The sequence below is a fragment of the Balaenoptera borealis genome (assembly GCF_965194805.1).
Source record: "Balaenoptera borealis genome assembly, chromosome: 5".
Classification (NCBI taxonomy): Eukaryota; Metazoa; Chordata; class Mammalia; order Artiodactyla; family Balaenopteridae; genus Balaenoptera; species Balaenoptera borealis.
In genome coordinates, this window is record NC_138862.1 from 53,564,270 (window position 1) to 53,592,238 (window position 27,969).

Below are 27,969 nucleotides of genomic sequence, written 5' to 3' on the forward strand. Positions count from 1 at the left end.
TGATTCTACCAATCTAAGAACATGGTATATCTCTCCATCTGTTTGTATCATCTTTAATTTCTTTCAACAGTGTCTTATAGTTTTCTGCATACAGGTCTTTTGTCTCCTTAGGTAGGTTTATTCCTAGGTATTTTATTCTTTTTGTTGCAATGGTAAATGGGAGTGTTTCCTTAATTTCTCTTTTGGATTCTTAATCATTAGTGTATAGGAATGCAAGAGATTTCTGTGCATTAATTTTGTATCCTGCTACTCTACCAAATTCATTGATTACCTCTAGTAGTTTTCTGGTAGCATCTTTAGGATTTCCTATGTATAGCATCATGTCATCTGCAAACAGTGACAGTTTTACTTCTTTTCTGATTTGGATTCCTTTTATTTCTTTTGCTTCTCTGATTGCAGTGGCTAAAACTTCCAAAACTATGTTGAATAATAGTGGTGAGAGTGGGCAACCTTGTCTTGTTCCTGATCTTAGAAGAAATGGTTTCAGGTTTCCACCATTGAGAATGATGTTGGCTGTGGGTTTGTCATATATGGCCTTTATTATGTTGAGGTAAGTTCCTGCTATGCCTACTTTCTGGAGAGTTTTTATCATAAATGGGTGTTGAATTTTGTCAAAAGCTTTTTCTGCATCTATTGAGATTATTATATGGTTTTTCTCCTTCAATTTGTTAATATGGTGTATCACATTGATTGATTTGCGTATATTGAAGAATCCTTGCATTCCTGGGATAAACACCACTTGATCACAGTGTATGACGCTTTTAATGTGCTGTTGGACTCTGTTTGCTAGTATTTGGTTGAGGATTTTTGCATCTATGTTCATCAGTGATACTGGCCTGTGGTCATCTCTTCATCCCTGGTCCTCTTCTAGTGTTCCTTACCTCAGTGACTGGCTTCATCATCCACCCTGTTACAGAAGCCTGGAGACCAGGAGTCAGTCTGACAGTCCTGACAGGTCCCTCTCCCTTAGATTTCTCATTCAACCTACCACCAAGTTACATGAAACATCACCTCCGTGACATATTCTCTCCATCTCCACCACCACCAGTCATTTAATCTACCATAATAAATTCCTTGCTCAATTACAATCACCTTTAAACTAGTATACCTTTTAGTACTCTAGATACTCTTTAATTAACTCTTGAAGATTTTACACCAGAGTGATTTTTTTTTTTTTTTAAAGCACATTTAATCATGTCACATCTCTGAAGAAGCAGAGCTTTCCATTGCTCTTACGATAAAGACAAAACTTGTCCTCACAGCTTACCAGGCCCTGCATGGTGTTGATCTGTCTACTTCTCTAGTCTTATCTCACATCACACTCTTCCTCTATCTTTGTTCTCCAGGCATGTGGGACTTTCTGTACCTTTTCTTTATCTTGCTCTCTGTCACCACAGGATATTCTTTTCCTTCAGTGTGGCAAGAGTCTATCTTCTTTCTTTACCTAGTTGACTCTTTTCCTTTTACAGTTTCTTCAGCACAATAACCTTTTCTTCATGGAAGTGTTCCTTGATCTTTCTAAAAAGGCCAAATTCCTCTTTTATAGAAATGCGTAATACCATATACCCCTCCTTTGTTTCACTTGTCCTATTTGAATTTTTACATTTATTTGTGTTATGATTTTACATGTTTGTCATCCCCTCTGGACTGTAAAATCTACAACAGAGGAACACTCTCTGTTTTTACTCGCCATTTGCTGTAGTCTGAATGTGTGTATATGTTGAAAATTTATATGTTGAAATTCTGTTGCCCAATGTGATAGTGTTAGGAGCTGAAGCCTTTGGGAGGTGATTAGGTCATGAGGGTAGAATCTTCATGAATGAAATGAATGCCCTTTTACAAAGGCTCCAGAGAGCTAGCTCACCCTTTCACAGAGAGGGCATGGAGAGAAGTCAGCAGTCTACAACTCAGAAGAGGGTCTTCACCAGACACTGAATCCTCCAGCACCATAATCTTGGACTTTCCAGCTTTCAAGACTGTGAGAAATAAATTTCTGTTGTTTATAAGCCACCAAGTCTATGGTATTTTGTCATAAGCAGCTTAAATAGACTACTAAGACACCATCACCTCCCCAGTGTCTTTTGACAGTAAGTAGCACAAAGTATGTGCTAAATAACAATTTAAATGTTGTTGAAAGAATCAACCTTTGACAATGCTATGCTGCTTAAACAGTTTGTTCCTTGAGTATTTCAAGATGACAGATTAATGTGTACACCTGACTATAGATTCAGGTGATATGGATGAATTATTCACAAGGATTCTCCATGTCAAAGAGATACTTAAAAAAAAAATGGCCATAGAGAAGGCAGGAAAATGAGAATCTCATCTCTTAGGATTATACATGTCCTACTTTCTTTTCTCTTTTACCAAACTCTTAGTCTATTCTTAAGATCAGTTTCCAAGTCAGCTACTCAAAAGAACATGTGCCTTTCTTGGCTGCTTCCTCAAAACATCATGTTTCAGTTGGGAATCAGAGGGAAATTAAAGTCATCTGAAACTTCACCTCCGGTTTTGATTTGATGGTTCCAAATTGTTCTATAAATAGTTGTGTAAAATCATAACGAGCAAACAATAAATAAATAAAAAATAAAAAATAAATCTTTGGAAACATAGTGCTTGCTTATCCAAACTAAGTTGGTTAAAGAAAAAAATTTACAAGAATTTGACTCAGCTCTACAAAGTTCTTGTAAGTGCATGTGTGGCTTATTTTTGTCCAAGGACATGAAAATATCTACTTTGATTTAAAATAAAGTTTATGACCAGTCTGCCTTTTTTTTACATTTGCTATCAAATGCTACAAATGTTATCAATTCATGAGCTCTGACTTGAGTGAATGGTAAAGGAGGCCATGTCAAGTGGATTGGCCTAAATTTAATAATCTAATGCAAAGATGTTCATATTAGCTTAGAATATCCAGCCAGTGATTTAAGAAAATGTATAAATTGTAGTTGAAGTGGAAAAAATTAATAGCACTTTAATTTACCTTATTTTACTAAAAACTAAAACAAAAACAAAAACAAACCTTCTCCTTTTGAGAAGACATTGTATTGTAGTTCACACTCCTTTGGACACTGGCGAGGCAGATCCCCCGGATTGGTGAGAACAACTTAATCTCTAACTTGTGAACTGGAAAAGTGAGAAAAAGAGTACATTTATCATAGCATGCATGAGCAGATTAAATAAAATCACTCTGAGAAAATATCTGGCATGTATTAGGAATTCAATAAAAATTCGTGTCTCTCTTTTTTAATTAGTATTAGACTCAGAGATGACTCTGTTAGAATGAGGATTAGATAACAGCTTCTTTCATGAATGATTATGAGTCAGAATTAAAAGCAACACTTAATAGAAGTCAACCAAGCGACATTTTCCAAATATATATATACAAAGTATTGTTATCATTGTATCAATTAATTCCTGTTAAACAAAGAAAAATGCTATTTTTTGTTAAAGCATAATAAAGAGCTAAATTAGAGAAATCATCTCTCAATCTGGATTCATTTTTCTTGAAGCAAAACCAGTGGTTCTCCTGGAGATTAAGAAAAAAAAATTGTATTAGTAGGCATAAACGAAGGAAGAAAGGAAGGTAAGAGATATGAGGTGTTATGCGATTTTATTCCTAGCTCATCCACTCCTTTTCTCAGTGACCTTATTTCCTAATTTTGACAGTGATATCCTGTATTTCATAATATTTGTGAAGTGAAAAAGGAAACATAAATATTTCTACAGTATTAAAGATGTTCTGAAAATAAAAAAGACCATCATTACATTCTCCTTATTATATTTCAAAAGCAATCATTGTTACATGAAGTCTTCTGTTACCCTTTAAGTCTTCAAGTTGAATATGCATGTGCATCATTCTGTACATGTGAAAGTGAGTTCTAAACTTCTCTCTCAATATAAGTCAATATAAATGCTATTACTTTTTACTATGTGAATTTCAAAGTTAAGAATGAAACGTAACATTCTGTTTAGCATCTCTCTCCGATTCTGTGTTTTACCTGTAAAAAAAAGGCCGTCAAAGAGATAAAGATAAGAAAAAGAAAGAGGAGAAAATTTTTTAAAAATATGTTAAACCAGAGATTGAGATACATAGTTAGAATGTGATTTGGCGATAATGAGAATGAAAAGAATTGTAAAGATAGAAAGAGACAAAATCTCAAGAGGCATGCAAACAGAAATCAAAACACACGCACAAAAAAACGTAGCACAGAACTTCATATGTATACTGAGAAAAGAACTTTTATTAAAAAACGAAACAAAAGTTTAGGAACATACCTTTGTACCTAACTAGGGACAATTTGATCTTGTGAACTTTTAGAACAAAATTCATATTTTTAAATTACAATTCTACAAATAGAAGCACACCTTCTTTTGTACATATTTGTTCTGATGTCAAAATAATTTAATCAGGGTCAAATCCACCTTGTAAGTCCCCACATTTCCAACTCAAGTCTACAAGTAAGTGCAGTCTTACATTTAAGCATCAGTATTAAATATGGACTTTTGTTGAATTTTAGCAAAGGGATGTATTTATTTTAAATAAAATGAAATCAGATATACTCATGTGTTTCTTCATCCATATTAGGGAACTTATGTGGCTTATTCTCTGATTCTCTATTATCCTTATTAGTTGTATAACACTATGGTTAAATTAATTAAATGCTCTTGGATTTCAAGGAACAGCTGCTTCCTAAGGTGATGAGTTGGTTTATCAATTACTCAGGGACACTTCTTATCTCAGCACTTAAGTCATCCAGTTCCAGAGAAAAGTGGAGTCTTATTCTGGACACAATAACAGCTGTAGTAGTCCAACAGTCTCTGTAGAATCTTGCAGTTCTGGACACTTAACTTTTCTCTGTCTCTGCTTCTCTCTCCGTTTGTATCTATTTTCCTTCCATCTTGTGGCTACTGTTTAATCATGGCTTTTATTGCCTTGTGGCATCTGCATACCCTCTCCATCTTGAGTATTTTTCACTTTCTATGATACCTGTAAGCTTCCGTGTGTGTGTGTGTGCACATGTATGTGTGCAACTGTGTGTGTAATTTACAAAACTGTAAGAGAAGAAATGTTTTTATCAATTGATCATTATCTTTATAGGACTTGCACCGGCACCTAAAAATAGCTGCCTGTAGTCAGGCACTGTTCTCAACTCCATTTAGTTGAGACTATGGTGACTGTATTACATGGTATAAGACACAGAGACCTTTGTGTGAAGAATGGTCTGCAGTTGTTTTACCAGAATGAATCTGAAGGTGTGGTTAGCGCCTATGCTATGGCCTGTTTAATATGGTAGCATTTATATACTTCATGAGTTCTAAACATTTTACAAGTTCATGTGACCGTGCTATGTAAACTACATAATTTATGAAAAATTCTGCTTTGTCTCCTACATGTCCTTGAAGTTAAAAGCACTTAGGAAAACACTAGGTTGAGTGCATTGTACAGCATTACCCTAAGAGGTAAGCTATTACATATCTACTGATCCCATTTATATGAGTTAATGCAGCTTTCACTGGAAACTGAGTTCCTGTTTGAGTTCATTGCACTTGACATCATACTACACTGCCTTTGACCATTTTATTTAAATATGGAATTAATAAGTTAAGACAATTTGTGGTTGGTGGAAGAGAGAATAATTATATTGTGGTAGTTCATTTAAATATTGAGGGAAAATGGTAAACAAGTGAACACTTAAACAAAATACAATTATTTTATGAAGGTTTAGTGAGCCCATACTTGTAACTCTATACTTACCTGTGATTACAAATCTGTAAAAATGATTTAATGGTTTCTAAAAAAGTCCAAGAACAAAGAAAACAAGCTTCTACAGGAGAAATATTGAATAATACATTATTTTTTTGGCCTGGAAAAGTAAAGGTTAAGTTCATAAGAATAAGGCAGGGCAAACATAATGAATATGGACTTATTTGACAAATTACAGCAGAACTTGCTCGAATGACGTTACTCAAATAAGAGATGCAGGATAAAAATATATGTAAGTTCAAGAAAGGTTTTAGTAATTTCCTGGAAAGTAAAATGTTCAGAGACGGTGTTAGATGACCTAAATGTTAGATGATGTTTATACATATGAAATGTATTACTAATTTTGATTGAAGAATTTTTTCCCTAAGTATAAAAATAGCACATTATCATTGTAAGCAATGCAGAAAATGTGGGAAATGAATAGAGAAGAAAGAAAAATTAAAACAACCGACTTTCAGCGGCAATCACTTCCAGACATGTGTGTGTGTGTTTGTGCGCGTGCACATGTATGTGTGTGTATATATATATACACACACACAAAATATGCATATGTATTCCAATATTTAGGCAAGGGGAAAAATCACCTTCTTTGCCTCACTACTGTGCTCAGTCTGTTGTGCAGTCATCAAAACACTCTTTAGTGTCAATTTCCTCCCAAGTCATTTTAGCAGGTGCTGTTGGTACCCTGTCCATATTTCCTCATTTCTCTGGAGCTTCCCTATCCACTGTGGCCCAGTGAGTAATCCCATTCCTTAATGCTCTCTTTATTGGTCCTCTTCCCTTCTCTGCTCACTCTGTACCTCCTCATTGTACCTCCCTCTCAAATAAACCACTTGCATTCAAAATCATGTCTTGGAGTCTGTTTTTTGCAGAAACCAAATTATTATGGTCATAAACAACAGAAGACAGACAGTGGGTTTTCAAAACAGGCCTTCAGAGAGAATTGGAAGTTTTATACAACCAAATTTAATGCAAAAAGAAAACTATATGTAGCTTTATTATTGTTTCATCACAGCTATGTTTTTTACCAGGACTTTTTTTCACTGTTCATCCCTCCTCTGGTTCTGCTGTAGTGAGGCAGCCTGGTGTTCGGGAAAGAGCCTGAGAAGAGACACAGGCAGATATATACTCACGCCTTGGCTCCACCACTAGTCAGTCATCTAACCTCTCCGAGCCTCAATTTCTTCATCTATAAAATAAGGGTAAAATACCTGCTTTTCCAACCTCACAGGCTTTTTACAAGCCTTAAATGATTTGTGGCACAGCGTTTTCTGTGCAATAGTTTAGGAGATAACAGGAACTGGTATCAAATTTAGCTTTGATCTCCACCTCAGACTTCCTTTGCTGTTATGCGTTTATGTACTTGGTAACTTTGCCTAACTTTCTTCACAGTTCCATGTGTTGACTTCAGGACTTGAACTTCATGTTATTTATTCAGCTATGGATGCACAAAGACTGACTGTTAACAGTCATTTGTGGTGCTGAGGGAAAAAAATACAGTTAGTATTTTCCTCATGGAGGTCTCTGCTGCAGCAAGGGCCCAGCTACAGTTCTCCCACAAAGAAACCTACCTAACACCAGATGTCTTCTCATAATTCCTGATCAATCAGGAAGTTCAAAGCATATGGTTCTCCCACTTAAGAGCAGTTGTGGGGAGGTCTCTGTTACCACACGATTTTGGAGTCAGAAATTCTTGCTTCCTCTAGAAGCAGCCATCTGGAATCACTATTAGTAAAGCAAAGAGATCCAATTACAAGCATCTATTTGTAGGGGAAGCTCCTGTCAGGTTTTAAAGGAAAGTCATCTATGGGGCCAAGGCCTGGCCCCATTACCTATGGGAAATAAACTCAGGTACAAAGATAGGCTCTCTATCAGAGAAAAAATGAAAAGGAAGGAGAAATGGAAACAAATTAGACCTTGCGATCTTTTTCATTATTCAAATCATTTTAAAATAAAATAAGATTTTATTTTAAACTTCTTTTATAACTTCTGTTTTTAAAGATTACAGAATATGGTTTTCTTCCACAGCAGAGAGGGAGCAATCAAGCTCAAGTTACAAGCGAGGAAAAAGATGAAAGTTTAGAAAGCCTTAGAACTTTGCTGACTTACAGGCAGAAGGCCGGGGAAAGGCTGAAAGACAGGAAATAATGATTACTATTTATGCTGTATTTCATAGTTTCCACTTTGGTTAAACTAACTGGAAGGAAACAAGTGATTAGGTTACTTGTGTCATCACTTACATCAGTAGGTTTATTTTTTTGTTTGTTTTTGTTTTTTTGTTTTTCCAGCATCAAGATTTAATTAAGGGAGCATATTCATTGTAGTGAATATACTGATGATTGTAAATGTGACTCCTCATTACAGCCTTAAAATTTTTGAAACACCAAAGCACAAAGATGTCAATTATATATCCAATCTACAGGTACAAAACAAGTACATGTATTTTCCATGCTCCAAAATTAAGTACACACTGTACTGTCATAGGGAAGGGGTTTACCAATGAAGACCTGACAATGAAGTACTCAAGATTGATATACCAAAATAAAATATAAAATAGGAGTTTATTAAAACAAGTTTGACAATAGCAGAGAGGACCCTTTTCATTTCTGAGCAAAAATGCTTTCGTTATACATACTCTCTCCTAAAATGAATAAACCGGTCACTTGAGAATGCTCCGTTTATTTCCTCTATTATACTACAACATTCTCCATGTCTTTGGAAAAAAAAATATTGTGCAGGAACTGTGGGATAAGCATGCATGTGGATGGAACAGAACAATTGCACTGGTTCTTACAACTCACTTCTAGATAAGGAGGAAGTGTTATTCATTAGTATGGCCCAGTCTTAGCCAATATTCAGTTTGGAAAGACACTGGGTTAAGATCAGAACGATCTGAAATTCCAAGTTCTAGAATTGATCATTTTATATGCCATTGTATTAGTCAGGCTTCTTTTTTTCTTGTAATTTTTATTGGAGTATAGTTCATCTACAATGTTGTGTTAGTTTCTACTGTACAGAAAAGTGAATTGGCCACATGTACCCATATATCCACTCTTCTTTACATTCCCCTCCCATACGGGTCATTCTAGAGTATTGAGAAGAGCTCCCTGAGCTACACAGCAGGTCCCTACTAGCTATCTACCCTTACATATAGTAGTATGTATATGTCAATCCCAATCTCCCACTCCCTCACCGCACAACCACAAGTTTGCCCTCCACATCTGTGGCTCTACCTCTGCTCTGCAAACAAGTTCTAGTCAGACTTCTTCAGTCATTAATTACAACTCAATTCGAATAGGCTGGAACTTATACACACTACTATACATAAAATAGATAACTAACAAGGACCTACAGTGTAGCACAGGGAACTATACTCAATATTTTGTAATAACCTATATATATACATATATATATATATATCACTTTGCTGTACACCTGAAACCAACATAACATTGTAACTCAACTATACTTCAATTAAAAAACTCAAAAAACCCCTGAAAAAATAGGCCAAAGAACAGCTTTTATTAAGAATTAATAATGATATAATATATAATAATGAAAATAATAATCAAGAACTAATAACGTATCGAGAAAAAGGATTATTACTGACTGATACACATAACTGAAAAGCCCAAGCATGGCTAGATTCCAAGACTCAGATGATGTTAACAGGATTCTGCCTCCCTCCACCCCTCGGTTTGGCTCCCTTCTCACTGGGATTCACTTTCACGCAGACTCTCCACACATGTGGTTAATAAAAGTGGCATTCAGCAGCTCTAAGTTTAAATCCTACCAGCAGTACTCTGAGACAAATAGCTTCTCTTTCTAAAGGGTTCCAGTACATTGACTAATTGGCCTGATCTGGTTCATGCACCAACCTCAGAACCAGTATCTCTGGGCAGGGAAAGTGTGATGCATCGAACCTGGGCAGGGTCACGTCCCACAGTAACCACACTGCCGATTTATAAAGGATTCATTTCCCCCAAGAAAATTTCAGATACTGTTGCCAGTTGAATAGGGTAGATTCTGGGAAGAAAAAAATAGCAGATATTCATTACTATTATCTTAAGACCGTAACCACTTAACCATATTTCTCAGATAAAGGGGTTTACTGAAATAGCTATGTGTGTGGTGGTGAAGTAGTTTTATTTTTGAAAAAGACATTAACCTTTCTTATTCAAGGAGAATGAGAGTAATTGCCCAATCTTATTCTCATGTCTCAAGCTAAACGTTTTTGTTACAAAGATAGGGAAATAATGAAATCTGCATTGGTGTATACTGTAGTTCGATCACAGAGGTGGTTGTAAATTTAGCATTAGAGACCAGAGGCTACAGACCACAGTAAACAAAATATCATCCCTGGAACTCTATCTTCATGCCAGGTTTTATTCATCTCTGTTCTCCTGCATGAATTTTAACAGTATCAATGAAGAATATCTTTACAAATGCAAAATCTTTCATACAGAATTTTCCTTTTCTTTTTTTGCCTGTATGGATTTAACTCTATTTATCCCTTTAAAAAGTGCCCTGATCAGGTTCCTTTTTAAAAACAATAAAACAAAAAATGAGGTGAGCACCTACCATGTGCTAACCATTGGAATGGAGGTCATACACATGAACTCACAGTCATGTGAAGTAGAGGCATTACCTGGTTATGCAGATGAAGAAACTATTTTCTCTTCCCCTGAATTCCTCCACCACTTAGAGTTGGCAGCAAAAAAGTTGGCACTTACCTGTGGCATCTGCATTGTTTAATCATTGTTTCCAATAGATTTATCTTAACCCCAAACAGGGTTTTCAAGTCTTTTGAAGACTGAGACATTGTAGAATATTGAGTAGATGCTTAATAAATGCTTCTAGATGGTTACATCTTAGGTTTATCACCTAATGCAATGTGACTTCAGTCTAATCTTAAGATCAAGGAAGTTTGATTTTCAGTGAACAGGAAATAAAACAGGCATACAGACTAATATAAAACCTCACTGTCAGCTGTATGACTTCAGTGTAAAATATAATCTCTCTGCTTACCTGTCCAATGTTATTAGACCAATGAAAAGGAAAGGTCGTGGTATAGAAAAGAAATTCTGTGTCATAGTCATAAAGAAGAAAGATCTAGAATCACTCTAAAGATACCAATGTAAGGTATAAACCAGTGTCTCTCAAACCATTTGTAGTGAAAGGCTAGTCTCACCCCATCCCCCTGCCAATCTATTCTGGATTAATAATTTTGCAAAATACATTAAAAATGAATTAGCAAAAAAATGAATTACTAAAAAAGAGAAATACAAAATATGTCCCATTTTTTTTACTCTCAGATTCAGTAGACAAAAATTACCATGCCAAATTGCCATGAATGTTTACTTTAAATTCCTAAATGACTGTCAGTGATTAATCATACATAGTTTGTGAACCAACCACAGGCTGCAGTCCCACACCTGGAGAAGGACTGGTATAAATCTTAATCATATCTAAAGATCAAGTTGCTTACTAAATACAAGCAATAAAAAAAAATCCCAAAACTATAAAGAAACAAGAACTACATTATTTTTAGTTGGGGAACTTTCCTGCTGGCCAGAGAAACAGACCTTGGGTAGCATGCCAGTTGAAAGACTTGAACAGCTGATTCTCTCTGCTCTTCCTTTTGGTTTTTTCTTCGTTTTTGTTTTGTGCAATATAAGTAATCCTCTTTTTTCCTTACATTCCACTTTCTCAATGATATTCAAGACTTCTGAATATAAATATCACAGAGAATTTTTTCATATTTCCCTATTTCTGATATTCTTAATAAGCAATCTCTAAATAGCACCTGTTTCAATTCTATTAAGTATTATAAGACAGTAGGTAAATCTTATTTTATATTCAGCACTTCATAATGCTTTCAAGAGTTAGTTCAAGAGGCTTTTCTGACTACCAGTAACAGTGATTTCCTTAGCATGACAACCATCACTTTCTTTGAAGTTAATGACAAACTTAATTTTTAAAATGATATAAACATGTGTGAATTCAACAAAGAGTAAGGGAGATTGAAATGAGTTTTATTAAGAAATATTCAAGTTTATTAAGAAATCATTTTTCCGATATATATGCATATCTATAATCGATCAAATGACAACTTAAATCTTAACATTGCCATCTGGTGGGAATGTCAGTGCAATAATTATACATACATATGAGAGGTAATATATGATGAATTAACAGTAGCTAACATCACAAAGAAGAATATATTTTACATAATTGTTTTTAACTATATAATTCTTAGTTTGGTCAACTCATTTTCTTTCAAATAAATCTGAACTAAAGGAGAAGAAAAGTAAGAAAATTTTGTTCAATTATTTCTAGGTATTGAAGACACATTTACATATATTCACTAAACCTTGGTTTCATTCTTTTGAGATTGATATAGAATTTTTCTTCATGCATTATTTAAGAGGGACTAAGTTCAGATAGGTTACCTTACTTTCTTAGGTGCTATAGGAATATGTGAACAGTGCAGAAAAATAGCCAAGAGTTGTCCTTGTATGTGTTTCCACTAGTTTATTACTACTCATATATATTAAAAGTTAAGAATTTACTATTATGGGGACTCTAATATCTCCTGTCAAGGGTTAGCTGCCTAAGTAGAATGTAGAACATGTAATTTATAACAATAAGCAATTAGAATTGTAAAGGTAGCTGTTTTACTAGTTTTAGATGATAAGAAAAATCACACCTTTGAATTTTCTTGGATTTGAAAACATGCAATATTTCAGTAGCCATAAAGCAAACCAAATGTATTGAAATAAACATATTATATAATGAATGTGCTGTATTAGGACAGATTTAAGAGATCATTGAAGATAGTCAAAGATTTGTACATGGAACAAAGAAACTGGGGATATGGCAAATTTAACAACACTAATAATATTCCTGAGTTCATGTCCTTAGAATTCAATTGTGAGCATTCAATTCTTTATCCTCCTGAGTATTAACCCTTATGTAAGTCTTGTTATACAGTGATCGAAGACTGCATGGCCTTTAGTTAGAAAGTTAGCAAGTAGGAACCAGATCTCTAAAAAAAAGTGAGTACATTCTGTTGGGTAGGAAGGCAAGAAGAATTGCTCTTTGTTTTCTTCTCATGCTTTGAGAGTGAGCAGGAGCAAGGCCTTTCAATGACTGAGAAATGTCAACTGGTCAATAGGGGATGAATAGAAACAAAAACATAAAAGCAAATTATAGTAACATGGATTTCAGATAAGTCTCTGGCGAGAAATTTAAACATATTGCAATATGTTGGGACTTTCCAATTTGCTAATATTTTCCCTAGTTTAATCATTTTCTTCTACAGCACCACATCAGTAAGAATTTCAGTGTTGATTAATGAAGGGAGCCAAAATATATAATTCAGGGGTGAGTACAATTGACATTTACCTTCCCATGAGAGATATGATGAGAACTCTCTTGTGGTGACACAGAGTCATCTTTGTGCTCTTTATATGAAGATTAAGATTATATCAGAGGGTGGAAATTAGGTATTTTCCTTTCTACTAATATTCTTTGTAGTCTTTTACTGAAAGATTTTTGGGGAAAATAGGCTACTGCTACTGGTACAGATCTTCCATTTTGAAGACCATCTTGTCACCACTTTGGAACACAACAGCTGTTTTAGTTGAACTTTTAAGGATATTTCTAACTTTGATTCTAGAAATAAAAGCTATAAATTAGTTTTACTTTTAAAATAAACAAGCAAGCAAGCAAACAAACACAAATACAAATCACAATCATCCAAATACCTTATTCAATCTCCAAGAATGACTCGTGTTACAATATCTAGTTGTTGAAGGTAAATATTTGATTCTTGTATATCAAATATTTTGAAAAATAAAGTACTTTCACAAAGGAGAAACAACATAGACATAATTGTTTTGCTTTGAGTTTAGTGTGCTATTTATAATGACAAATTTACAATTTTCTACATGATATATGACATTCTGAGTAGTATCATTTCAATATATATTTTTAAGCTGTGTGGAGGAAAGAAAATGAACAATATTGCATATCTTTGCCTATCAAAATTGAGACTGGAGGGTAGGTAGATATGGTCTATAAAGTTGTATTTGGATTTTTGACCGAGTGGGGTTGTCGCCCCTAGCCCCTGCATTGTTCAAGGGTCAATTGTACTGTTTCTCTAATTAAAATTCTCTTTGTTTTGAGTTGGTATTTGGGATACATATACATTCTCACTTTATTTATACCTCAAACACTCAAGGTTAATGCCTGATTTCTGTCTTTCATCCCTGCATTTATTCTGGAGGGTAGAACATTAAACTCAAGTGGAAGAAATATTTCATATTCTCTTCAGCAAAATGGAACTGCCCAAATATAGAAAAGATCTATTAAACACTGCTTTATATGTCTTTTAAGAATTAGAAGTAGTAGTGATAAATCCAATTATCTTTTCCCAGGTGAAGAAGAAAACTTAAGAAAGAACCAAACCCAGGGGCAGAGAAGGAGATGAAGAAATAGAACTGAATTACAATTTCCTCGTTACTCTGTCTAGGAGAGAGCCTTCTAGAACTCACAGAAATATCTCCCTTTGTTGAGATACCAAAGGGATTTTTTTTTTCAATTTATAGGCTAATCAACTTTAAGTATACCTAATAGCACCTTGTAAAATCTAAGCAGTTTAAACAGCAGGCCCTGTTCTGATGTGATTGGTTTTCTGAGTCATTACTTCTTTAAAAGCCTGAATTGATCTTTTCTATCTTGACTCTGGTAGAAATCTGAGGGGTTTTTTGGGTCAAATAACAAGTACTCTGCCTATTAAACTATTTTCTTTGATTTTTGAGGACAGAGTGGGTTTTCCTTCTGTCTTTTAGACAGAAGTTTGACAAATAAATTGAAATATTTTTTCAAGAATGAGTCATACTAAAACCTTTAAGGGTATCCATTAAATTTTATTGTACTAGTAGTCCTGGCATAAAATGAATTTGAATTTGATTCTTCTCTACCTTCATGTTAATACACAGTATTAAGCCTGAGGCACTCAGAAAAATAATTTACAAGTGAGAGGCCATCATACTTCTTGACCAATTTTTAACCTTAAATTTTACTTGTTTTTAGTGGATTTTATCTTTTTAATCAATGATTGGACAGATGGGGAAGTGTCTCTGTGTAAGAAGCATGTAATGCTTGGGACTCAAAGAGAAATTATAGCAATAGTTTGCTTTATGTTTCTCTCACATTACCAAAGTAATGATCCTAAGAAAGAGAGTTTCTTAGTAATATGTGGTATTGCTCTCAAACTATTTCTATGTACAAAATATTTAGTTTCTGATTTATTTCTTATCCATTTAAGGGAGGAGTTTCACAGAGCAAATAACAAAATAATATTTATTAAACTCTAAACAAAATCAGGAATTTAGTTGGGGAAGGTGTTAAGGAGGGTTAATGAGAAGATAAAAATGGTTTTGAATTTAATACATACTCAGATCAGCAATGCTATTCATTAATGCGATTCTAAAATCTGCAAAAGATTAATCTATAGATTTCCCAATTATTGCATAATAAAAGCTGAGAAAACATGCCATTGCTATGGCTAATATGCCTGCTCTTTTGTTTTATGCTTATTTTTAGGAACTGTCATGGGGATGAGTGAAAATAGTGATTGCACTTTTTTCATTGCACTTAAACTTGTTGGCGACATAGTAACTTTAAGGTGAGTTCTAACTAGATATATGTGCATGCACCAACATATTCTTTTTAAAAAAATCTCCTTTGCTTTGTCATTCAATTTAATGAATTTGCATCATAGTCACTATGTGCGAAAGAATTCAAAGTAGCAAGGCTTCAGAAAAGAAGGTGGAAGAGTTTAAAGCAGGGTGAGGAATTAAAATGCTATTGCTGCAGAAAAAGGCAGTCTTCCTATTTGTCCATCTTCATCCCTGGTGAAGGGGAGGTCTTTTTGGATAGGAAGACAATAAGATTATGCTATGAAAGGTGTTAAATTAATGAAGCAAGGAGGTCATTAGACTAAGGGGACTCTAATACCAAGATGGTCTATGTAAGCAAACTGAAATCCAAGCCTGTAAACATCTTAAGGTTACAAAATCAAAAACACAAAGGAAAACCAGTCACGAACAGCCAACTAAGCTTTAAGCTATAGCCAAATAACTTCCTTTCTTTGCTTTGCACTTTTTCTGTCTTTTCCCTGGCTTCTCACCACTTTGGGTTTGGTGCTGCCTGATTTTAATGGATAAATGCTCAAATAAACTCTTAAAATTTTTCATATGCCTCAATTTATCTTTTAATGAAGGCAATCAGTTTTAGAAACATTGAGATTTATCTTGTATGTGCTCAGCATTGAAGACTGGAACCCTTCTAAAATAGAGTGAGAGTCCGATTGTCCCAAGGCTCAATCAAAGAGGTTTAAGAGATTCCACAACATGGGATATTAGGGGCTGAGCCAGGATGAAGACTGGAAGCTGCACAGAAAGTAGGTAGAACGGGAAGGAGGGAGGGAGCCCAAGTAAGGAAGAGCTTCTGGTTTTCCATTCAAGACAATACTGAATGGACAGAAAATCAATGCAAAGAAAAGGTTAAAAAAGGCATTTTCTGGATTCTCTGAATCCAATCTTTGGATTCTAAGTGTGTTCATGATCAGCAATACATGTCCTTGAATGCTTTTCAGAATTTGCATTTTGGGGGCTTCCCTGGTGGCGCAGTGGTTGAGAATCTGCCTGCTAATGCAGGGGACACGGGTTCGAGCCCTGATCTGGGAAGATCCCACATGCTGCGGAGCAACTAGGCCCGTGAGCCACAACTACTGAGCCTGCGCGTCTGGAGCTTGTGCTCCGCAACAAGAGAGGCCGCGATAGTGAGAGGCCCGCGCACCGCGATGAAGAGTGGCCCCCGCTTGCCACAACTAGAGAAAGCCCTCGTACAGAAACGAAGACCCAACACAGCCAAAAATAAATAAATAAATAAATTAAAAAAAAATTTAAAACAAAGGCAGAGGTGTAGATGAAACAAGTTTGGCAATATATATATAAAAAAAAAAGAAAGAATTTGCATTTTGTAACGACTATTTTACATTGGTATTATGTGCAGAATTCTGTACTAAGGCCCAGAATTTGACCTATCATGAGGCAAATATACAATAAACTCAATTAACAGAACTTCATATTTCTAAGATAAGGCCTGAATGGAACTTTGTTGGTCTCTGCATTTTCTTTTTTCTGTTGGACCTGTGTTGTAGATCTATTCTGATTTTCCTACTTCCCATTTGCTCCAACAAACCTTGGAACCCAGACAAGCTCTTTCCTTGGCCATCTATGGCTAAATCCCATGGTTTGGGGTTGTATCCTCCTTGCTGGTGGAGCATTTGCTACCCGGAGATCTTTGGTTTCTCTTCAGGGATCATGTGTGTGGACTACCCTTGTGGTGATAACCCAGGTTCTGTTGTGCCCTTGGCTTGAGAGAAAGGGTCCTTTGAAGTCATATGACTGAAAAAAACTGTTAATGAGGAAGATATTTGAATAGGACAGAAAGAGATAAATCAAAAAAGATTACGTAAAAGATCTATCATTCAACCTCTCTCAACTGGTCTAGGGAAGGGGACTACCCAGTTAATTCAGCACACTTGGTTCCTTTTCTTTTTTTTTTTAACATCTTTATTGGAGTATAATTGCTTTACAATGTTGTGTTAGTTTCTGCTGGATAACAAAGTGAATCAGCTATACGTATACATATATATCCCCATATCCCCACCCTCTTGCATTTCCCTCCCACCCTCCCTATCCCACCCCTCTAGGTGGTCACAAAGCACGGAGCTGATCTCCCTGTGCTCTGCGGCTGCTTCCCACTAGCTACCTATTTTACATTTGATAGTGCGTATATGTCAATGCCACTCTCTCACTTCATCCCAGCTTACCCTTCCCCCTCCCTGTGTCCTCAAGTCCATTTTCTACCTCTGTGTCTTTATTCCTGTCCTGCCCCTAGGGTTTTCAAAACCATATTTTTTTTTTTTTTAGATTTCATATATATGTATTAGCATACGATATTTGTTTTTCTCTTTCTGACTTACTTCACTCTGTATGACAGACTCTAGGTCCATCCACCTCACTACAAATAACTCAATTTTGTTCCTTTTTATGGCTGAGTAATATTCCATTGTATATATGTGCCACATCTTCTTTATCCATTCATCTGTCGATGGACACTTAGGTTGCTTCCATGTCCTGGCTATTGTAAATAGTGAGGCAATGAACATTGAGGTACATGTCTCTTTTTGAATTCTGATTTTCTCAGGGTATATGCCCAGTAGTGGGATTGGTGGGTCATATAGTAGTTCTATTTTTAGTTTTTTAAGGAAACTTCATACTGTTCTCCATAGTGGTTGTATCAATTTACATTCCCACCAACAGTGCAAGAGGGTTCCCTTTTCTCCACACCCTCTCCAGCATTTATTGTTTGTAGATTTTTTGATGACAGCCATCCTGACTGGTGTGAGGTGATACCTCATTGTAGTTTTGATTTGCATTTCTCTAATGATTAGTGATGTTGAGCATCCTTTCATGTCTTTGTTGGCAATCTGTATATCTTCTTTGGAGTAATGTCTATTTAGGTCTTCTGCCCATTTTTGGACTGGGTTGTTTGATTTTTGATATTGAGCTACATGAGCTGCTTGTATATTTTGGAGATTAGTCCTTTGTCAGTTGCTTCACTTGCAAATATTTTCTCCCATTCTGAGGGTGGTCTTTTCATCTTGTTTATGGTTTCCTTTTGCTGTGCAAAAGCTTTTAAGTTTCATTAGGTCCCATTTGTTTATTTTTGTTTTTATTTCCATTTCTCTAGGAAGTGGGTCAAAAAGGATCTTGCTGTGATTTATGTCATAGAGTGTTCTGCCTATGTTTCCCTCTAAGAGTTTATAGTGTCTTGTGTTACATTTAGGTGTTTAATCCGTTTTTAGTTTATTTTTGTGTATGGTGTTAGTGAGTGTTCTAATTTCATTCTTTTACATGTAGATGTCTAGTTTTCCCAGCACCACTTATTGAAGAGGCTGTCATTTCTCCATTGTATATTTTTGCCTCCTTTATCAAAGATAGGGTGACCATATGTGTGTGGGTTTATCTCTGGGCTTTCTATCCTGTTCCACTGATCTATATTCCTGTTTTTGTGCCATTTATTCAGGAATGTAGACATAGATAAGTAAACAGTCAATTAAAATAATATAACATAGTAATTCAGCAAAAGAAGAAAGTGAAAAGATTTTGCAATAACTGCCATAAAGCACTGGATAAAATTCAATATGTATTTCTGGTTTTATAATCTTAATAAAATGGGGAAAAAGAGCATCCTTTAATAACACAAATATACATTTTAAAATAACCAGTATCACATTTCAGTGTTGAATGCTGGAAGAATTCACCCAAGTAAGAAAAATGAGTAGAGCATATGATATCACTACTATCATTTATCATATTTCTAAAACTTTGAGATAGTGCAATTGACAAGATAAGGAAGGCAAGAACCATAAACATTAGAAAAGAGCCAACAAAATTACTATTTTCCATTAGATACTCTACATGGAAATCCTAAAATCTCTAGTGGAAAAGAATAGAAATAGACAATTCAGGAAGACAGTTAATTTACCAAATTATTTTTTAATCCAGTAGCTTTACATATGCAAAATATAAATTACAAAAATATAACAAAAAGCATCCCATTAAAATGTAGCAAAACCATAAAATAAATTGTTTGGAATGAACATAAGAAGAAAGTAGGCTGCACCTTCAAGATGACAGAGGAGTAAGACGTGGAGATCATCTTCTTCCCCATAAATACATTAAAAATACATCTACATGTGGAACAACTCCTACAGAACACCTACTGAACACTAGCAGAACACCTCACACTTCCCAAAAGACAAGAAAATCCCCATGCACCTGGGCAGGGTAAAAGAAAATAGAAAAAACAGTGACAAAAGAATAGGGATGGGACCCATATCTCCTGGATGGAGCTGTGAAGGAGAAAAAGTTTCCACACACTAGCGAGCCCCTTCACTGGTGGAGATGGGGCTGGGGGAAGCTTTGGAGCCATGAAGAAGAGTGCAGCAACAGGGGTGCAGAGGGTAAAGCGGAGAGATTCCCACACAGAGGATTGGTGCCAACCAGCACTCACCAGCCTAAGAGGCTCATGTGCTCACCTGCTGGGGTGGGTGGGAGCTGGGAGCTGAAGCTCGGGCTTCAGAGGTCAGACCCCAGGGAGTGGACTGGGGTTGGCTGAGTGGACACAGCCTGAAGGGGGCTAGTGCACCACAGCTAGCCGGGATAGAGTCTGGGCAAAAGTCTGGACCTACCGGAGAGGAAAGAGGCCTTTGTTTCGGGGTGCATGAGAAGAGGGGATTCATTCCCAGTGAACCCACAGAATGCAGAGCACTGCCTAAACAAGCTCCAAAGATAGGCGTGAGCTCTGGCTATCAGCTCAGACCCCAGAAACAGGCATGAAGTGCTAAGGCTGCTGCTGCCACCAAGATTCCTGTGTGCAAGTGCAGGTCACTATCCACACCCCCTGGGAGACTGTGCAGCATGCAACTGCCAGGGTCCCGAGATCCAGGGACAACTTCCCTGGGAGAACAGATGGCGCACCTCAAGCTGTTGAAATGTCACACCGGCCTCTGGTGCCTCAGGCTCGTCCCACATTCCCATTATGACTATCATACCCCTACATCCCCCCAGCCTGAGTGAGCAAGAGAGCCAAAAGCAGCCGCTGCTTTAACTCCCTCCTGTCTGGGCGGGGAACAGATGCCTGAGGGCGACCAATGTGCAGAGGTCTGGCCAAAACCAAAGCTGAACACCAGGAGCTGTGAGAACAAAGAAGAGAAAGGGAAATTTCTCCATGCAGCCTCAGGAGCAGCAGATTAAATCCCCACAATCAACTTGATAAACCCTACACCTGAAGAATACCTGAATAGACAATGAATGCTCCCAAAATTGAGGTGGTGGACTCTGGAAGCAACTGTAGACTTCGGGTTTGCCTTCTGTATCTAATTTGTTTCTGGTTTTATGTTGTCTTAGTATAGTATTTAGTGCTTATTATCATTTGTGGATTTGGTTATTGGTTTGGTTGCTATCTTCCTTATATATATATATATTTTTTTTTTTCCTTTTTCTCTTTTTGTCAGTGTGTGTGTGTGTATGCTTCTTTCTGTGATTCTCTGTATAGGTTTGCTTTTACCATTTGTCCTAGGGTTCTGTCTGTTCATTTTCTTGTTTTTGTTTTTGTTCTGTTTTCTCTCTTCCTTTTCTTCTAAGCTGTGTGACTGGCAGGTTCTTGGTGCTCTGGCCAGGTGTCAGGCCTGAGCCTTCAAGGTGGGAGGGCCAAGCCCAGGACATTGGACCATTAGAAACCTCCCAGCACCACGTAATATCAATCAGCAAGAGCTCTCCTAGAGTTCTTCATCTCAACACTAAGACCCAGCTCCATCCAACAGCCAGCAAGCTCCAGAACTGGAGGCCCCATGCCAAACAACTAGCAAGACAGGAACACAATCCCACCCATTTGCAGAGATGCTGCCTAAAGTCATACTAAGTTCACAGACATTCCAAAACAAACCACCAGACATGGCCCTGCCCACCAGAAGGACAAGATACAGCCCCACCCACCAGAACACAGGCACCAGTCCCCCCCACCAGGAAGCCTACACAAGCCACTGAACCAACCTCACCCACTGGGGACAGATACCAAAAACAACGGGAAACACAAACCTGCAGCCTGCAAAAAAGGAGACCAGAAACACAGTAAGTTAAACAAAATGAGAATATAGAGAAATATACAGCAGATGAAGGGGCAAGGTAAAAACCCACCAGACCAAACAAAAGAAGAGGAAATACGCAGTTTATCTGAAAAAGAATTCAGAGTAATGATAGGAAAGAAGATCCAAAACCTCGGAAATAGAATGGAGAAAATACACGAAACACTTTAACAAGGACCTAGAAGAACTAAAGAGCAAACAAACAATGATGAACAACACAATAAATGAAATTAAAAATATCTAGAAGGAGTCAGTAGCAGAATAACTGAGGCAGAAGAACAGATAAGTGACCTGGAAGATAAAATAGTGGAAATAACTGCCACAGAGCAGAATAAAGAAAAAAGAATGAAAAGAATTGAGGACAGTCTCAGAGACCTCTGGGACAACATTAAACCCATCAACATTAGAATGATAAGGGTCCCAGAAGGAGAAGAGAAAAAGAAAGGGTCTGAGAAAATATTTGAAGAAATTATAGTTGAAAATTTCCCTAACATGGGAAAGGAAATAGTCAACCAAGTCCAAGAAGCGCAGAGAGACCCATACAGGAAAAATCCGAAGAGAAACATGTCAAGACACATATTCATCAAACTATCCAAAATTAAATTCGGAGAAAGAATGTTAAAAGCAGCAAAGGAAAAAGCAACACATAACATACAAGGGAAACCCCATAAGGTTACCAGCTGATCTTTCAGCAGAAACTCTGCAAGCCAGAAGGGACTGGCAGGACATATTTAAAGTGATGAAAGGGAAAAGCCTACAACCAAGATTACTCTACCCAGAAAGGATCTCATTTAGATTTGATGGAGAAAATAAAATCCTTACAGACAAGCAGAAGTGAAGAGAATTCAGCGCCACAAAGCCAGCTTTACAACAAATGCTAAAGGAACCTCTCTAGGCAGGAAACACAAGAGTAGGAAAAGACATACAATAACAAACCCAAAACAATTAATAAAATGGTAATAAGAACATACATATCTATAATTACCATAAATGTAAATGGATTAAATGTTCCAATCAAAAGACACAGACTGGTTGAATGGATACAAAAACAAGACCCATATATATGCTATCTACAAGAGACTCACTTCAGATCTAGGGACACATACAGACTGAAAGTGAGAGGATGGAAAACGATATTCCATGCAAATGGAAATCAAAAGAACGCTGGAGTAGCAATTCTGATATCAAACAAAATACACTTTAAGATAAAGACTATTACAAGATACAAAGAAGGACACTACAAAATGATCAAGGGACCAATCCAAGAAGAAGATATAACAATTGTAACTATTATGCACCAAACATAGGAGCACCTCAGTATGTAAGGCAAATGCTAACAGCCATAAAAAGGGAAATCAACAGTAACACAATAACAGTAGGGGACCTTAACACCCCACTTTCACCAATGGACAGATCATCCAAAATGAAAATAAATAAGGAAACACAAGCTTTAAATGACACATTAAACAAGACGGACTTAATTGATATTTATAGGACATTCCATCCAAAAACAACAGAATACACTTTCTTCTCAAGTGCTCACGGAACATTCTCCAGGATAGATCATATATTGGGTCACAAATCAAACCTTGGAAAAGTTAAGACAATTGAAATCGTATCAAGTATCTTTTGCAACCACAACGCTATGAGACTAGATATCAATTACAGGAAAAAAATCTGTAAAAAATACAAACACATGGAGGCTAAACAATACACTACTTAATAACCAAGACATCACTGAAGAAATCAAAGAGGAAATAAAAAAATACTTAGAAACAAATGACAGTGAAAACACGATGACCCAAAACCTATGGGATGCAGCAAAAGCAGTTCTAAGAGCAAAGTTTATAGCAATAAAATCCTACATCAAGAAACAAGAAAAAACTCAGAAAAACAAGTTAACCTTACACCTAAAGCAATTAGAGAAAGAAGAAAAAAAAAAAACCCAAAGTTAGCAGAAGGAAAAAAATCATAAAGATCAGATCAGAAATAAAAAGAAATGAAGGAAACAATAGCAAAGATCGATAAAACTAAAACCTGGTTCTTTGAGAAGATAAACAAAATTGATATACCATCAGACAGACTCATCAAGAAAAAAAGGGAGAAGACTCAAATCAACAGAAATAGAAAAGAAAAAGGAGAAGTAACAAACTGACACTGCAGAAATACAAAGGATCATGAGAGATTACTACAAGCAACTATATGCCAATAAAATGGACAACCTGGAAAAAATGGACAAATTCTTAGAAAGGCACAAACTTCCAAGACTGAACCAGGAAGAAACAGAAAATATGAACAGACCAATCACAAGCACTGAAATTGAAACTGTGATTAAAAATCTTCCAACAAACAAAAGCCCAGGACCAGATGGCTTCACAAGTAAATTCTATCAAAAATGTAGAGAAGAGCTAACACTTGTCCTTATCAAACTCTTCCAAAATATAGCAGAGTGAGGAACACTCCCAAACTCATTCTATGAGGCCACCATCACCCTGATACCAAAACCAGACAAAGATGTCACCAAAAAAGAAACATACAGATCAATATCACTGATAAACGTAGATGCGAAAATCCTCAACAAAATACTAGCAAACAGAATCCAACAACACATTAAAAGGATCATACACCATGATCAAGTGGGGTTTATCTCAGGAATGCAAGGATTCTTCAGTATACGTAAATCAATCAATGTGACGCACCATGTTAACAAACTGAAGGATAAAAACCATATGACAATCTCAATAGATGCAGAAAAAGCTTTTGACAAAATTCAACATCCATTTATGTTAAAAACTCTCCAGAAAGTGGGCATAGAGGGAACCTACCTCAACATAATAAAGGCCATGTATAACAAACCCATAGCCAACATCATTCTCAATGGCGAAAAACTGAAAATATTTCCTCTAAGATCAGGAACAAGACAAAGTTGCCCACTCTCACCTCTATTATTCAACAGTTTTGGAGGTTTTAGCCACAGCAATCAGAGAAGCAAAAGAAATAAAAGGAATCCAAATTGGAAAAGAAGAAATAAAGCTGTCACTGTTTGTAGATGACATGATACTATACTTAGAGAATCCTAAAGATGCTACCAGAAAACTAGTAGAGCTAATCAATGAACTTGGTAGAGAAGCAGGATACAAAATTAATGCACAGAATTCTCTTGCATTCCTATACACTAACAATGAAAATTCTGAGAGAGAAATTAAAGAAACAATCCCATTTATCATTGCAACAAAAAGAATAAAATACCTAGGAAGAAACCTTCCTAAGGAGACAAAAGACCTGTATGCAGAAAATTATAAGACACTGATGAAAGAAATTAAAGACAATACAAACAGATGGAGAGATATACCATGTTCTTGGGTTGGAAGAATCAACATTGGGAAAATGACTGTACAACCCAAAGCAATCTACAGATTCAATGCAATCCCCATCAAGCTACCAATGGCATTTTTCACAGAACTAGAACCAAAAATTTTACAATTTATATGGAAACACAAAAGACCCCGAATAGCCAAAGCAATCTTGAGAAAGCAAAACGGACCTGGAGGAATCAGGCTCCCTGACTTCAGACTGTACTACAAAGCTACAGTAATCAAGACAGTATGGTACTGGCACAAAAACAGAAATATACATCAATGGAATAGGATAGACAGCCCAGAGATAAACCCACGCACATATGGTCACCTTATCTTTGACAAAGGAGGTAAGAATACACAATTGAGAAAAGACAGCCTCTTCAATAAGTGGTGCTGGGAAAACTGGACAGCTACATGTAAAAGAATGAAACTAGAACACTTTCTAACACCATACACAAAAATAAACAGAAAATGGATTAAAGACCTAAACGTATGGCCAGGCACTATAAAACTCTTAGAGGAAAACACAGGCAGACCACTCTGTGACATAAATCACAGCAAGATCCTTTTTGACCTACCTCCTAGAGAAATGGAAATAAAAACAAAAATAAACAAATGGGACCTAATGAAACTTAAAAGCTTTTTCACAGTAAAGGAAACTGTAAACAAGATGTAAAGACAACCCTTAGGGAGAAAATATTTTCAAACGAAGCAACTGACAAAGGATTAATCTACAAAATATACAAGCAGCTCATGCAGCTCAATATCAAAAAAACAACCCAATCAAGAAGTGGGAAGAAGATCTAAATAGACATTTCTCCACAGAAGACATACAGATGGCCAGAAGGCACATGAAAACTTGCTCAACATCACTAATCATTAGAGAAATGCAAATCAAACTACAATGAAATATCACCTCACACCAGTCAGAATGCCTATCATCAAAAAATCTACACACAATAAATGTTGGAGAGGGTGTGAAGAAAAGGGAACCCTTTTGCACTGTTGGTGGGAATGTAAATTGATACAGCCACTATGGAGAACAGTATGAAGGTTCCTTAAAAAACTAAAAATAGAACTACCATACGACCCAGCAATCCCACTACTGGGCATATACCCTGAGAAAATCAGAATTCAAAAAGAGACATGTACCTCAATGTTCATTGCCTCACTATTTACAATAGCCAGGACATGGAAGCAACCTAAGTGTCCATCGACAGATGAATGGATAAAGAAGATGTGGCACATATATACCATGGAATATTACTCAGCCATAAAAAGAAACGAAACTGAGTTATTTGTAGTGAGGTGGATGGACCTAGAGTCTGTCATACAGAGTGAAGTAAGTCAGAAAGAGAAAAACAAATACCATATGCTAACACATATATATGGAGTCTAAAAAAAAATGGTTCTGATGAACCTAGTGACAGGGAATGAATAAAGACACAGAGGTAGAAAATGGACTTGAGGACACAGGGAGGGGGAAGGGTAAGCTGGGATGAAGTGAGAGAGTAGCACTGACATATATACACTACCAAATGTAAAACAGATAGCTAGTGGGAAGAAGCTGCATAGCACAGGGAGATCAGCTCGGTGGTTTGTGACCACCTAGAGGGGTGGGATAGGCAGGGTGGGAGGGAGGTACAAGAGTGAGGGAATATGGTGATATATGTATACATATAACCGATTCACTTTGTTACAGAGCAGAAACTAACACTACATGGTAAAGCAATTATATTCCAATAAAGATGTTAAAAAAAAATAAAAGAAGAAGAACCGTATAAGAACTATATAGAAAAATGTTTAAAACCCAATTAAGGGACAACTTAGCATTTTAAAAACAAAAACTATGAAATAAAAAATATACCAAAAATTGGAAAAATCATACGAGTACAGAGTTTGATGAATTTTAATACAATATGCACATTCACATAAACTTCAAAGAAATAAACAAATTGAATATTGCTATTAAGAGTTATATATAATATTTGACTGAAACTATTATATATTGTCTAACATTGGCATCAAATACTGTATAAAGTGTCCTAACCCCCACTGCAGTCGTGATATATTTCCATCACTCCAAAAAGTTCCCTCAATCCTCTTTACAAATATAAATCCATTTCTAGTTCCTGGAAGCTAATGTTCTATTTTCTGTGAATAGAATTCATGCAGATAGAATCATACAATGTTAATCTTTTGTGTCTGGCTTGTTTTATTTACTATAATGCCTTTGAGATTTGCTAATTTGTTCCATGTGTCAATAATTAATTGCTTTTTTGCTAACTGGTCATATTACATTGAATAGATATATTCTTTATTCTCTCTCTTTATTTATTCTTTCATTGTAGATGGATATTTGGGTGGTTTCCAGTTTAGGGTCATTTTATATATAACTGCTATGAACATTCATGTAAAGTCTGATGTGGATATGTGGAAATGTTTTCAATTTTCTTGAGTACAATGTAATTTTGACACTAACTACCCAAGTCAGGTCAAACTTAGGTTAAAGGTACAGTCTTCCACAAGACTGTCCTCACACCAGCAGCAAATTTAGGCTTCCCAGGCCACACAAAATTTGACCAGTTGCCCACAAATTCAGCCTTCTCACTGCCCCTGCAGGGTAATTCTTTAGAACAACTCATAGAACTGAGGAAAGTGCTATATATACAATTACAATTTTATGACAGCAAAAGGATACAAGTCAAAATCAGCCAAAAGGAGATACACAGGGAGATATATGGGAGGGTCCCAAACAAAGCTTTCATGTCCTCAAGATGTATCACCCTTCCAGTACATTGATATATTTCACTAACCAGAGAAACTCACCTGAGCTTCAGGTGTTCAGAGTTTTTGCTGGTGTTTGATTATGTAGGCATGATTGTTGAATCATTGGCTACATGATTCTCAATCTTCAGCCTCCCTCCATTCCCTGGAGGTTGGGAGTTTGGATTGATATCACATGGCTCTAAAACCTCAGTGCTCTAATCACATTGTTGGTCTTTCTGGCAAGGTTAGCCTCCATCTGGAGATCATCTAGGGGTGCACAATGA

At 36.2% G+C, this 27,969-nt stretch overlaps 1 protein-coding gene across 1 annotated transcript in view; it reads right to left on the bottom strand.

Moving 5' to 3' along the window:
* Nucleotides 1–12,885: 12,885 nt before the first annotated feature.
* Nucleotides 12,886–27,969, bottom strand: part of LOC309629284 (uncharacterized protein) — a 1,158,831-nt gene continuing 1,143,747 nt past the window's right edge. The window contains exon 14 of the mRNA XM_082393108.1: nt 12,886–27,952. The gene's annotated coding sequence lies outside the window, so the exon portion shown is untranslated. The remainder of the gene's footprint in view (nt 27,953–27,969) is intronic.